The following is a 13565-nucleotide window of genomic DNA, read 5'->3' as shown; positions in this document are numbered from 1 at the left end:
CTCACACCACAGGGATGGCCACGCTTTCCAAGTCTGTGCAGCAGGAAAGAATATTACCTAGGGAAGAAGGTCAAAATATTAGTATTCAACTGAATCACTATGGGCCAAATTAATGAAGTTACTACTCCATCGTAGACTTCCATACGTGAAACCTGAGAAAGTGGTTGTATCAACAGCACATCAATCCATGGCGCTGGTCAGTGGAACAAAAAACCCAACCTTAAGCTTCACAGTTTCATTCAGCCTTGGCACAGAAAGGTTAACTTGTGTTTAAACAATGCTTCTGAACAGATAATGTTAATTAAATGTTTGCATTCAAATCTTATTACAGAGTGCAATAAGTTTGCTTTCTATACAAACACTGTGCATCCGGCGTGGAACAGAAAGCTGGGGGGGCAGGCACTAATGAGTAATAGTTCAATCCCATGGATCTTTTTTTTAAAACTAAAAACAAGGAGGGGAGAACATTTGCCATCTCCAGACTCCGTGTGTGTCCGCCTCTAAGTTTCTTCCTATTCTCCAAGGATTTTCAAAATTATGTGTTTAAATATTCATTATCCTTCTACTCTAATACTGCTTAAAACTCCTTTTTCAAGCCCAAGAATGACATAGCCAGTGGATGAAAGTTATATTCAGTAAAAGCAGAGTCTTGTAGCAGCACTGGGTAAGCCAAACGCCAAGCTAGCCCTGATGTGAAGCAAAGCAGCTAAATCATCCATCCAGATGGGAAATGTTGACAGTCCTTTAACTGTAGCACTTCTAGTTGCACTACAGAGAGGTGTACAATTTGGCTTTGTCAGGCAGACATCATGGAACTATTTATTCTGTCCACAAATCGAGCAGGAAGTTTATTAAACTTGCATATCGCTGGACATATCACCTGGCTGCTGCATTTCCTATTGGAATGCAAAATTGGATGAGCCATTTCTGTACTGACGTAATGTACTGCCATGCGGAGGATTTCTCTGCGAGTCTAAGACCTATTTCTCTGACCCCAGGAGCACACTGGATGTTGTGCATCCAATTCCTGACAGGAATTTTGCTCTTGAGCAACCATTTCTGAGCAAGCCAGGAGCAGAATCCAGATTTTCTTGGCTGGAAGAATTGGGATGTCCCAAAATGGGGCTTTTTTAACAGATGAGTGAAAAAGCAGAGAGCCCAAAGGACCATCACTCTCCAAAGAAAATCATACATATCAACAAGGAAAAATTCCTCTTTGTAAGTTAGACTTTCTACGATGGTAAAACAGCTGTGTGCTGTTGAGCTTAGCTCTGCTCCAGCATACCCTGAATATCCGTTTGACTCTCTCAACAAGACCCCGGGGGACACAACCAAGTTCCTGGTTCTGCCTTTGGCAGATGCTGGACAAATCAACTTTAAACGTGCCCTAGATTTCCTGTGGGAGACTGTCTTGGTTGGGTAACTCCTCCTTGCAGTGTCCCTTCCTGCCGCTCCAGCACACCACCACTCTCCCTTCCCACAGGCTGGAAGCTTCCTTTCTGTTGGGCTTCCCTGGGCTGTGGCTTCCCCCTGTGCCAAAGTGGTGGGTTGCAGCCAGCACGGCTGCTGGGGACATGCTTGCTGCTGCCACTAATGCAGTCACTCTGGCAGGCTGGAAAGCTGCAAATACAGCCCTGCTTCCCATGCAGGAGAGCTCTTACCTTCCTTCCCCCAGAATGGGAAGCCCAGGCCCAGGATGTTAGTGGGGTGCCAGATGATGGTTGGGAGCACAGCATTATGTACCTGAAGGCCCAGGGGAGAAAATGGGTGTGATGACTGAGCTTTTCAGACTTCATTTGTTGAACTACCAAGTCCCCTTGAAAAGGCACCAGAGAGAACAAGGGAATCCTTGTTTTGTGGCTTCTCTTTTCTGCGCAATGAGCTGAGCATGACCAGCCCCAACTTACCAATATAGGCTAAGGGGCAGAATTGATTTTTCATCAATTTATTTGCCCTCCAGAAATAACTAACAGTTCAATATCAATCCCAAATAATTTCTCTTCACCCTGATGAAAGTTTTTTTTTTAACAGCAAATAGTGTTGTTTTCAGGCTTCTCTTAACACCTCCCAATGCACATGTAAAATTTTGCTGAATTTAGCCAGTGAACATCTTTTCAAAGTGGATAATTAGAAAGATGATTTGTTTTCAGCTAAAACAGTACAAAATATACTAGGTGTTTTGTCCAAAGAATCCCTCCCAGAGTTGCAGCAGGCCAACTGGATTAATAAACTGTTCACAGGCGAGTAATCAGACAGACTTAAAATAGGAAATGTTTTCTCCCCTGTTTGCGCTAATTTTTTCAAAATCAGATGACAGATACAACATCAGCACGATGCATCACTTTATAAATGTATAAAGGCCCCTCCCTGGCACTTCACTCTTCACAGAAGCCTGCAGAAGGTAATTTAAGATGTAGGCACTTTTTGAAATATGAATAGAGACATACTCATCCAAAGCACACCAATCTTTTTGGCTTATTCTGAGCAGAGAAACTTTGACTGCTATAAACATTTCAAGGAGGCTGGATATCTCTTGAGAGGGAGCATTAAATTTTTTCACTTCTAGCTTAATATGGTGGGAGTAGACAAACCCCAACATATGTACAGGCATGTGAACTGCCATCCCTCAACAACCCTTTGTGTCCTGATGCTATTGTAATGTTTTCTTCTATTTCTGCATCTTGCCTGCTCGCTTGGCCTTGCATATTGCTCAGCATCACCTCCATGAACTACCACAAAACATGGGTTGTATGGATGTTACTCAGCCCAACCTCCTGCTTGAAGGAGGTCTACCACCAATGCCAGAGCAGATCCACAGGTTCAGTTGCTGTCTCAGTCACCAGCAAGTTGTGGCATAAAACCTATAGCAATATTCAAATTACAGCTCTACCTGAACCAGTGACCACTCCAGGGACCACTTGAATCTTTATGGTCCTGACAGTGGTCAGGAACTGTCTCCTGTGAAGAACACAGGGGGGAATGAAGGTCCTCAGCTACACAGAAGTTGGCTTTACCAAGCCTGACAACATTATGAATTTTCACAAACTGTAAAAATGACCAGATGCCAAGCTTTGAGGTGGGGGAGTAAGGATAACTCTATACTATAGTTACATTTGATTTGGACTTCTCTTTCCATACACAAAAGCTGGGGTTGAAAACACTCAGTACAAAGCAGAGAACTTAAAGCAGTCTCACTTATTTAAACCAGCTTCCAGCGTTCTTGTTCAAAGTAAATGCACAACAGAGATAAATTTTAGTGTAACAGGACAATTCTTTTTAAATTGCCATCCTGTCTGTTCCCTTTCCAGAGGATTAACACTCATCTGTATGAATGTTTAACCTGTGCCTACAGGAGAGGGACTAGCAGGTTAGGACTGCATAGGACACTGCTCCTGACATGTTCATCCAGCTATCGAGGTTCCCCAGTGAAGAGTGAGCAGAACTGGTACCTGTTATAGTGACACTTCTCAACAGGTTGCTCATGCAGCTGCAAGAGGCCAACCAAAGAGGATACCCCCAGAGCAGCCTTCTGGGCAGGCCAGGTGCTAAGGAACAGGCTTTGACTTCGGACTTTATGACACCCTCATTTTGCTCTAAAGTTTCTTGCCATTAGTCATAAGTCCTATGCATTCCATTTACTTGCACGGTGAAAAGCTTTTTACAGTAAAAAAATTCAGATATTTTCTGCAAGTTCATCAAAGTTCAGTAAGCTGTTTCATCTCAGTGGTAGGAACATGTCTACTTCAGCTGGAAAACTTCCTGGCAAAATGCAAGTCTTTAGCAGAGGAATCAGTACTGGTCAACCATGCAGAAAACTCGAGAGGTCCTTTCTCAGCAAGCCTTACACCTTCCTCACAACTCACTGTGCGTTTGCACATGCCTGCAACTACATGCCCCAGAAGAATATGCTAGTTTAAAAAGTTAGATTTTTTTTCTCCCAAGTTTGAACTTTGGCTTTGTTTTGGAACCTTCCCCTTTCTTCCTGATTCATGCAGCTCATAAAGGAACGCCTCCCTCAGGCCAGAAGCATGGAAGATGCTTGTGATGATCTGCCAAGGTTTTAACAAGGGTGTCCTCAGCACCTCGAAGCTGCACATCCGTGGAACGTGGCCCATATTAATAATACTTTAACTTCTCTCAACATGCTCAGAGACAGCCTTGATGCCAACCCACAGGTTCCCCAGGGCAGAATGACAGCATCCACACGGGCTATTAACCTGAAAGACAAACGCTTGCATTTTTTGCTAATCCCCTCAAGTACTTAGTATTTCGGAATCTCTTTCCTCATAGTCGCCCTCACAAGACCATGGAATTATTTTAGACTGAAAGAGGCTAGTCATGTGCTGGCATTAAATGTGTGAACTGTCACTTGTTTATTACCATAGTGCTACTGGCATAAAGCAAATGTACCAGATTTACAGTTGAAGGATTTTGTTCAGGAAATCACTCAGACACATGCAAAACCTCACTCAGAAAGAGCCTTTAGGGGATATAGGTGTGAGTCACTCACAATATGCCCAGTGAGCGTTTCTCTGCACATCCAGGAGTTAGCCTGGAAGGTATGGACCATGCCTCTCCACCCTATCCCTATCCTGGAGCAAGCCAGGGAGCAGAGCAGTGCTGCAGCACTTCACCCAGTGTTACAAAGATGCTTTCAAAATACTGGACTAACCAAAGTGCAGAGTGACCACTGCAGAAAGTGGGTCAAGTCTTACAGTCTTTTCTATGGTAGATGCCACCATGGCTACAAGAGAGATCAAGAACATCTTGATTTGGACCTACACATTTGAATTACTTAATCGGAAAGAATATTATGGGTGACACGGATTTAAGAGAGTCACGTAACCAGGGTGATTTTATACTGGTCTTATCGGAAGATGTTGCAACAAGATACTTTGTGCATTGTTTGTATTTCCAAAATGACGAAACCAGAGGACAGAACAAATGAAACTAAAACCCTGGGCTGCTTCGTGTAGTTTATACACCTTGGCAAAGCAAAAAGTCAAACCCCTAAAATGTCCCCACATCATCTTCTACCCTCTCACAAGGGGGTAAAGAAGGATTCTTAAGTGTTGTTAAAGGGCTAAGTTTTAGCATCACTTCCTCATCTCGAGTTTGTTGAGAGAACACAGTAGTGACCCCCCGAGTGCCTGGAGAAGAAAGCTGACATAGGAAGGTGAAGAAAATACCAGCAGTACTGAGAGAAAGAACAGCAAGAAAGCAAGTTTAGTGTTACGGACTTGTTGCCAAGTGGAGGCAGATCTTTTCTTGTTGACATGACACAGGCTTTACTCTTGGGCTAGGTGTGCTGTACAGGAAAGAGCTGGGATCCCCCCCAGCTGCTCCACTGCTCTTGGTCTGGTTAATCTCTACCAGAAAGACACTTGCCAACCCTCTCCCTTTTCCAGCCATCATAAGTATTAAGGTTAAAGATCAAAACTGGAAAACAAAACATGTTGAAAGACTTGTCTTCTCTGAAAGTGAGAAGAAAGCATGTCTAACTATCCAGACTGCATGCTTTTCAGTGTGGGCATGCTGGATTATCAGAGTTTACACGATAGCTTTCGTCAGGGGATCACACCACACCGTGCAAACAAGCCACATGTTAACCCTGTAAGGCAAGGATACATTTTCTGTATTTCACTGAGCAGAAGACTGAAGAACTGAGAAATTTAGGGATTTATGCACAGAAGCAGCAGCACTGTGAAGTGAGCCTCTGACCAAAATAATGTGGATGCACAGGAAAAAGTTCACACTCCACCACACAGTTTGTCTAATTCTCATGGGATCACAGGCCCTAAGATCACAGGCCCCAGGTCAAGTAAGTCACAGTCTGCTCAAGGATATACATTCCTTTTTTATCATGTAACCACTATGTGACCCTGATAAATAGTTCAGAGAGTTCTTTTCTCTAATATAGGCTCTTACTGCCTTTTCTAAGGGAAGGAAAAAAGGAAACAAGACCCAGGTAAGCACACAACATCAAAACAATCACTCCAGCCTCACTTCATTTCACTTGCAAACAACAGAAGTTCTCTTCAGGTATATACTTTATATATATACTCTATAGGTATGTACTTTATACATATGTTTCTATTATGGAATAATAACAACCTATGTCCAGGGCACAGCTCAAGCAAGAATGTCACATTAGAAGATAATTATCTTGCTACAATCATGTACCAAGAAGCAGGTACTCTAGCATGGACTGGGAGTATCTCATCTAGGAAAAGGAAACAACAACTTGGAATTGAAGATGCTCTGGGGCAGATACACAGTCATAGAAGGATCTTAAGTCCCTATCCCCATGTACCCCTCTTGTCACAGAGCTGTGCACTGCTATGAACAGCAGCAGCACTACACTTCCCTTTCTAGGCTACAAGGGAGGAGTGGGGGAGATGCAAGAGCTGGCCTTGTCGTTGGTTCTAGGAACACAGCAAGAAAAAACCCATGGCTGTTCAGCAGTACCTAAGAAAAATAATCTGGGCATCCCACAAAATCATCCAACAAGCCTATTCACACTCCTAGTAAGTGACCGCTTCTGCCTTTTGCAGCCAGTCGCATCAACAAATATTATGAATTTAGTGATTCAACATTTCAGTGAAGTGTAAGCAAATCATAGTGAACAAATGGTCTTGAAATCTGAACTCAGAGATATTTTCTATAACTCAGAGCTTGATAGAGTGTGCTTACAGATCTAGCAGGGAACTTCCATCCAACCTCGGAGAAGCTTATGGGGAGTGCAGTCCCCTCATTTGCAGCAGACAAATTTTAGACATTAAAAACCCCCTTAACTTCAGAACTAGCAGGCATTCTGACACTGCATGTAGAAGACTAGATTCTCATTCATTTCCCAGTAGGCTTGAAGACTGCAGCCAAGCACATACGGATGCCAGAAAGATGCCTCCCACAGACTTGCAAGAACCCTTCTTGCTTTTTAAAACCTGAGAAGACCTCTAGTCCAAAGTTCTGCAGTGTGGAGTTCCCAGAAATATGAACATACCAAAAAAAAAAAAAATAGCCCTGGAGAGCTAACCTTATAATAATCTGCTTCTCCCTACTTAATGTCGGTTCGGATAGAAACACTGAATCTCAAACCCAGGAAATTATGAGTATGAAACTGTCATGCCCAAATAGGCATGGCAGAGCTCCCGGTGATTTCACACTGTCAGCTCTCAAGTTACAGAAGTTGGAGCTGGATTTACAAGTGGCATCAACCAAACCTCCAAATCCTGAGGTACATTCAAAGTCTAGACCCAAACCTTATGATTTCTGCCTTTAGCATGGACACACAGACATCTCAAGGATGAAGTGTTGCTCTCAGTCCACTCGGGGGACAAAGAGTGCACACACTCTGGAAAGGTCAGAGATGGAGTTTGTTCTGCGCTTTTATCATACTTGAGGAGCAGACATGGGTGGATGGAGAACTGACTGCTGCCAATAGAAACATTGTTTCTTATTCAGAGGGACATGCAGCAGCAAAACCAAAATTACTCAAAACAAATAGTACTGAAATTACTCAGGTCAAGGACAGTGGAGCCAAGAACACCCAAGAAGGGTGGGACGCAGGTACCTTACATCATCTTGACATTTAAAGGGACTTTCAGGGTTTAACTCTCCTGGTCTCATGGAGAGAGTTGGTGGTGTGAGAAAAATCCCTCCCTTCTCTCCTGTTCTTGAGTTCTTTGAAAGGGGCAGCCAGTGTCTCTGACTACTGACAGAGGCTTTTCCTGCCAAGGAGGGCTCCAGCAAACAGCTGGTGAGGTGCCAGGAGAGCCAGATGCAGCAGTTGCAAGTGCAACCACCACGGCAAAGCAGTGGGTTTCATCCACCCATCAAAGCACCACAACTGGACTTTTTGGCTTTGTAGTAGCCATAGCTGCGTGAGCCATTGGTGTTCAACCAAACCACAGCAGGCTTCTGAATTTGCCCAAGTGTAGCTTTGCCTGTTACAGTGACAGCATAGCTCAAACCACAGTGTGGCAGTGTGTATAGAGACATCCAAACAAGTTTCAAACTACCACCCCAAGCAACACAGAAACGATGCCAGCAAAGGCCCCAAAAATTCACTCTCATTTCTGGCTGGGTTTTACAGGCTGCAGAGAACCTCTGTCTCCTGCTAGCACAGGTACAGGAAACGGCATTACAAAATCTGCTCTGGTAGCAAATAATTTATCAGATTACATAACTGCATCAGAATCTACCACTGCTAAGCCCATTTAAGGGGTAAGTGTTATGCATCTGGTCAAATGCTCCTGTCCCACCGCAGCCCTGTGGCACGGTGCTCTTCCCCACACAGGGATCACCCAGGGCCCCGAGGAGGAGGAACTGAGCACCTCCTTGTGCAATTCACCGCCACATTGCTGGGGCATTGCCAAGACCCTTTCCAGGGTGGTACTGGCACAAATAGTTTTGCGTGACGGGGGTCAGGGAGCTGCTTGCCTGTCTCCAGCACTGGTGTCCTGTGCCATGATGGGCCCAGCCTGGCGAGTGCAGCCACCCCTGCAAACCAAAGAGTACACAAAGCCAGCCAGTTCAGAATCCCAGATTAGAAAGTGTCACCAGTTAATATCACCTGATGGCATTGTTTAGCTAGGGATTTTTTTTTTTAACTACATGTTTATAGCGGTCTTTTGATAGAATAATCACAGTACTTAGCGTTGGCTTTCATCTCCCTCATGTGACTCACTCCTTCCATTTTCTAGTGCTCAGCTGCGATTGCTGTAGTGGTTCAGCTATCTGCACTGGTGCTAGAAACTGGCTTGTGCCACCAAGCTCAGATCTGGATCAGAAGTGCTTGGAGTCTGTGGGAGTTCAGATCAGGAGGTTTTAATCACCCTGCTGCAGGGAGACTGACTCTTATCTCTGCAGCTGGCTCTGCAGCCTGTCTGCTGACTGAAAAGGGACAGGGGCAGTCTGGGGCTTAAAAGGTAGATTTGGCTTCAGTCTCATCTCTAAATATGTATGTCCAGAGATATCTTTATTTTACAGATCCATATAGCTCTAAACATACACATTAAGAGATATCTTTACTTACATATCCACACAAATACAAGGTTTTGAAAGCTTCCCCTCACAAACAACGAGGGGAAAAAATCCCTTGCTCTGGAAATACCAAAAATTCCCACAGGAGTTTGAAAGAAACATCTCTGCCTCCCACCTCAAAAACATCCACAGAGTTACCTCGAGGAGGTAATTCCCAGGTGCCAGGGGCTGGCAGCGCAGAGCACAGGGAACCAGAGCCCTGCCAACCACAGCACTGCCAGGGAGGGATGCGAGGGGGTGACAAAGTGGCTGTGCCTCCTGGCCCCAGTAACGAGGTGGCTGGCACAGCAGCTGCATTGAGCAACATAGAAGTGGTGGGGAAATAATTTCAGTTTCCCGAGCGTTTCATCATTGCACATATTTTTGCATAAGCCAGTATAAAAACCTATTGGCTTTTTCCAAGAGCATTAGAAGTATAGATAAATATACAGACTTCCATCAACACTCCTGAAGTTCACTTTCTTGCCAGTTTTCAGAAAAAAACTGTCCTTACATGATTTTCCAATTTTTATGGAATTTTGGCTCCAGTAATTTTTAACTACTTAATAGAGATCACATTTATTATCACCATGAGTGGAAAATATTATCTCCCCAGATTTCCTTGTATTGTAAGCAGTGGGAATAAAATTAATTCATTCTGCAGTTATACAAATATGTAAATCCATTACAAATACAACATTGAATGCATTTTCTCAAATTCCTGTGCTGTTTGCAGCTTTATTTCTGGCAGCACTATTATCCTTCTGCTGATGATTGGATTACCCTTCAGCCTTAGAATAATTCCTGAAGTAAACCTATTGATTAATGCTCTTGTAACACACTAACTCATATGGCATTAGGGAACTATTTTTATTGCTGGAGCCTATTTGTCCCTCATACGTGCACACATTTGGACTTCACATTTGATGCATCTCACAAGCTGTCCTATAGTTTGATGGTATCCGTCATCCCACTGCAGCTCCAACACTTCTGCTAAATCCCATTAAGCACTAGGGGTCAGTCAACTGTCTTAGAAACAAAAAGCAATTTGCTAAGATATACATTTAATGAGACTTCAGGGAGAGAAAGGGAGACTTCAGGGAAAGGATGACATGTATGAATTACTGTTTTAGAAATCAGACCCAAACTTATAGTAGATAAAGTCTGAACTATGATGAGTCTGTGACAAATCCTCAATATAACCCCATGCCAGGATTCTATCAGCAGACTGTATGATCCACATCTTTTAGGACTTATCTGTAGCTGTTATTTACCATGCACTGATCAGAAAATTTTTCTACTTAAACACCAACAACAAAACAAACGTAACAAACACCCCAACCCCCCAAAGTTGTTTGTGACTTCAAATTTTGTTACTGCTCCCTGAAGTGGGATATACTTCCAATAAAACCCATCACAGCACTTTGTGGGCATCACAGAAGAAATCTGTCCCTGCTGCAGGTGATTAGGGAGCCAAACTGGACCAATGTAACAGTGAAACCCTCAACCTCAGTACGTTCAGCTGGAGTAGAGATAGTCTGCAATCTGTGGTGCTGATCAGTAAAACAGGATGCACCACAGAACTGAAGGTTGGAATGTTTCTACTGTGTCAGAGCTCCTCTTGCCCTACCAGTTGTATCATTAAGACAGCCTGGTTGCAAGCAGCCTACAAGGGCTGCTGTATTCATCTACACTATCCCCACCTTCTGTTTTAACTAAAGGTAGTATCTCTCACTCACTCCAAGTAGAGGCCACACCGGAAAAAGTACAGGCTCTTTGGATTCCTCCTAATGATGAGCAAGAGTGACCACTTCACATGCTCAGTCCTGCACTGTACCATCTGGCTGCTTACACCATCCTTTTTTTAAAACTTCCTCTTCCTCCCTCTACATGGTCACCTAACTGAAGGTTACAACACTACACCAAGTAATAGAGCAAAAAGACAAGCTGTAACTGTTGTGGCAAAACAGCAGCTGAGGATTAGAAAAAAGCAGCCAGAGATTGCAAAAATACAAATGATTCAAGGCACAACGAGGGTTTCACATACCTCCTTCTGGACTGTTGGGTCACTTAACTGTTGTGCAATTCATGCTGACTGCAGTTGTTGAGAAAGGTAAGAGAACCAAACAATAAGAGCAACCTTAAGGAAATCTAATTTAGAGAAGGGAATTGCACAGTGGTGCAGTTCTCTCAAAGTGACTCATAACAGATGGTACCATTCAGAGCCAGTGGTGTCCTTCCACTCCAGTGCCAAAGCTCTCTTTTTGCTTGATGCCTCTTGGAAAAGAGATACCTGCTTAAGTGAGGACAGCCAGTACCAACGTGCAAACAAACACTACTGTGTCTCTGCAGGCAAAATTGTTTTCCCTTTGCCACAACAAGCTCTGTAAGGACAGACGCAGACATTAGTCTGATTTGCACTGAATTTTTCTAAACTCCTCCCCTCAAGGTAGACTGATGCCCCCCACATTCTTTAAAGGCAAAACATTTTGAGAATGTCGTGCTGTCTCCAAGACCGGGAAGAACCAGAAAGCTAAAACAAAGGGGGAACGGGGAGCAACCCAAGCTCTTTGTTCCAGTTGGCATGAAAGCACCATTCTTACAATAGCTCATTTTCTCCTTCCCCCCAACAGCTGACAACTCATGGCAACTAAGGACAGGGCTGCTATTGTCGTTAAGCAAATACTTGTCCAATCTACGTAGGAAAAAGAAGAGCTCCAGAGATGACGACATGTTCAAAATGCTCGCAAGGGCATCCCAGGAGGCGAATAAAGAGACAGAGCAGTGGAGGAAAGGGTTCCTGAAGTGAAAACAGGGGACAGAGAAGTGGGCTCACAGATGCAGCTGCTGCAGAGGTTGAAGAGTCAGACTGCTTGACCCAGACAGGCACTCAGGCTCTAAGAGTCCACTGCAGAGGACAGACTGCATCCTGAGCATCCTCTGCAAGCCCCTGCTTCTGCAACCACCCTTTTCTGGAGCACGCCGCACCCATCAGCGTGCATTTCTGCATGAAGTGATGGCAAAGAGAATTCTGAGCACTTGCAGATCTGTTTCCTGAATCCTACCAATAGGACAGTTTATCCCAAGCATTCAATGACCAGTGTGCACTGAGGACACATACTTATGATTTTTCACCAATAATTGTTTTAAAAACCCGTGAACAATCAAGCAAACAAACAACTCACCACACACCCACACAAAATGTGTTTATTATTAGAAATCCTCTCTTTTGGTACAAAGCATGAACTCTCCCCCATATAAAGCGTTTCTGCATGTTCACCACTCCAGCCACACACTTAAGGGGAGGATGGAGGTTATACATCACAACGTTAACATGCGGGACGAGTTCCAAACAAAGCACAACACACATTTTTCCATGAGCAGTCCTAATCCTCAAAGCAGGAGCACGAATGACTACAGCCCTGTCCTGACAGCATTTGTTTAGGGCTTTGAGTTGCTATAGGATAAGTCTGCCTTCAAGGTCTATCAGCCTCCCCCCTCCCAATCTATTGCATGAGGCTGCAGCACTTTCTTTCATGAAAAGTTGTGCAGAAGAGCTCGTGCAGTCACTATAAAGATGGGTGGTGACGTGCTTGACATGGAGAAAACAGGAAAACAAACCAGTCTCTGCAGTAGCAGCAAGGGACATGACCAGAGGCCACAAGGCCAAGGATCCTAAGTGTGGCCGTGGGAAACCTGGCTTTTCAAGACCCTTATGCCTTAACACAGGTGAACCTTCAATTGCAGGCTTTGTGGACCCTTCTTTATGGAATTATTCCAGGGGCTCCAAGAGTAAGTAACAGGGTCACCCAAATCAAACAACCTGAGGACTCACAAATGCACAGACATGCAAGTACCTATTATGGATTGTTCAGCTTACCACATGTCCATGATAGCAGCATATGGGTCCTGTGCAGGAGTCATCCAGCCTGGCACAGATGGTCAGCAGCTAACTCACGATGGAGAAGCACGAGTGAGAGGCAGAACTGCATTTACATAAGGAATCCTCTGCTACCCCTGCAGAGGGCTTTGGTCACAAGGGATTTTATCCATCTGCAATCCCAGATCTACAAAATTAACCTGCTGCCAGTCATCACTGACCGCCCAAGATGGACCACACTCCACCAAGCAAGGCTGTCTGGTAGGGGTGAGGTTCTCTGTGCCTGGTGCCAGACTCCTCCTTGGCTGCCCTTATTGCTCTGGTCCTGACAACTTTGCATGTCTTCAGACATGTTTGCAACAGCCTGTTTATATTCATCACCATGAACATCTTGATGCTTGCCAATGTTTTTAAACTGGTGCTGGCTGGGTTGCAAAAAACAAGATGGATGTGAGGATAAAAAGAATCATAGGACTTTAAATTTCACTCCAAGCCTCAAAATTCTGTCTTCTTGCAGTTGAATGCCACAATGCACACTCTGTAAAATCCCAGGATTTTACACAGCAGTGGCAATGCTTGGCTAAAGAGCCCAGCACTTGTTTGGTAACAACACTGCAACACTGAACAGTTGTAGTGATATACAGCTAAAACTACTTTGGTT

The sequence above is a fragment of the Pseudopipra pipra genome, chromosome 6 (genome assembly GCF_036250125.1).
Source record: "Pseudopipra pipra isolate bDixPip1 chromosome 6, bDixPip1.hap1, whole genome shotgun sequence".
In the NCBI taxonomy this organism is placed as follows: Eukaryota; Metazoa; Chordata; class Aves; order Passeriformes; family Pipridae; genus Pseudopipra; species Pseudopipra pipra.
This window is presented reverse-complemented; position numbering follows the sequence as displayed.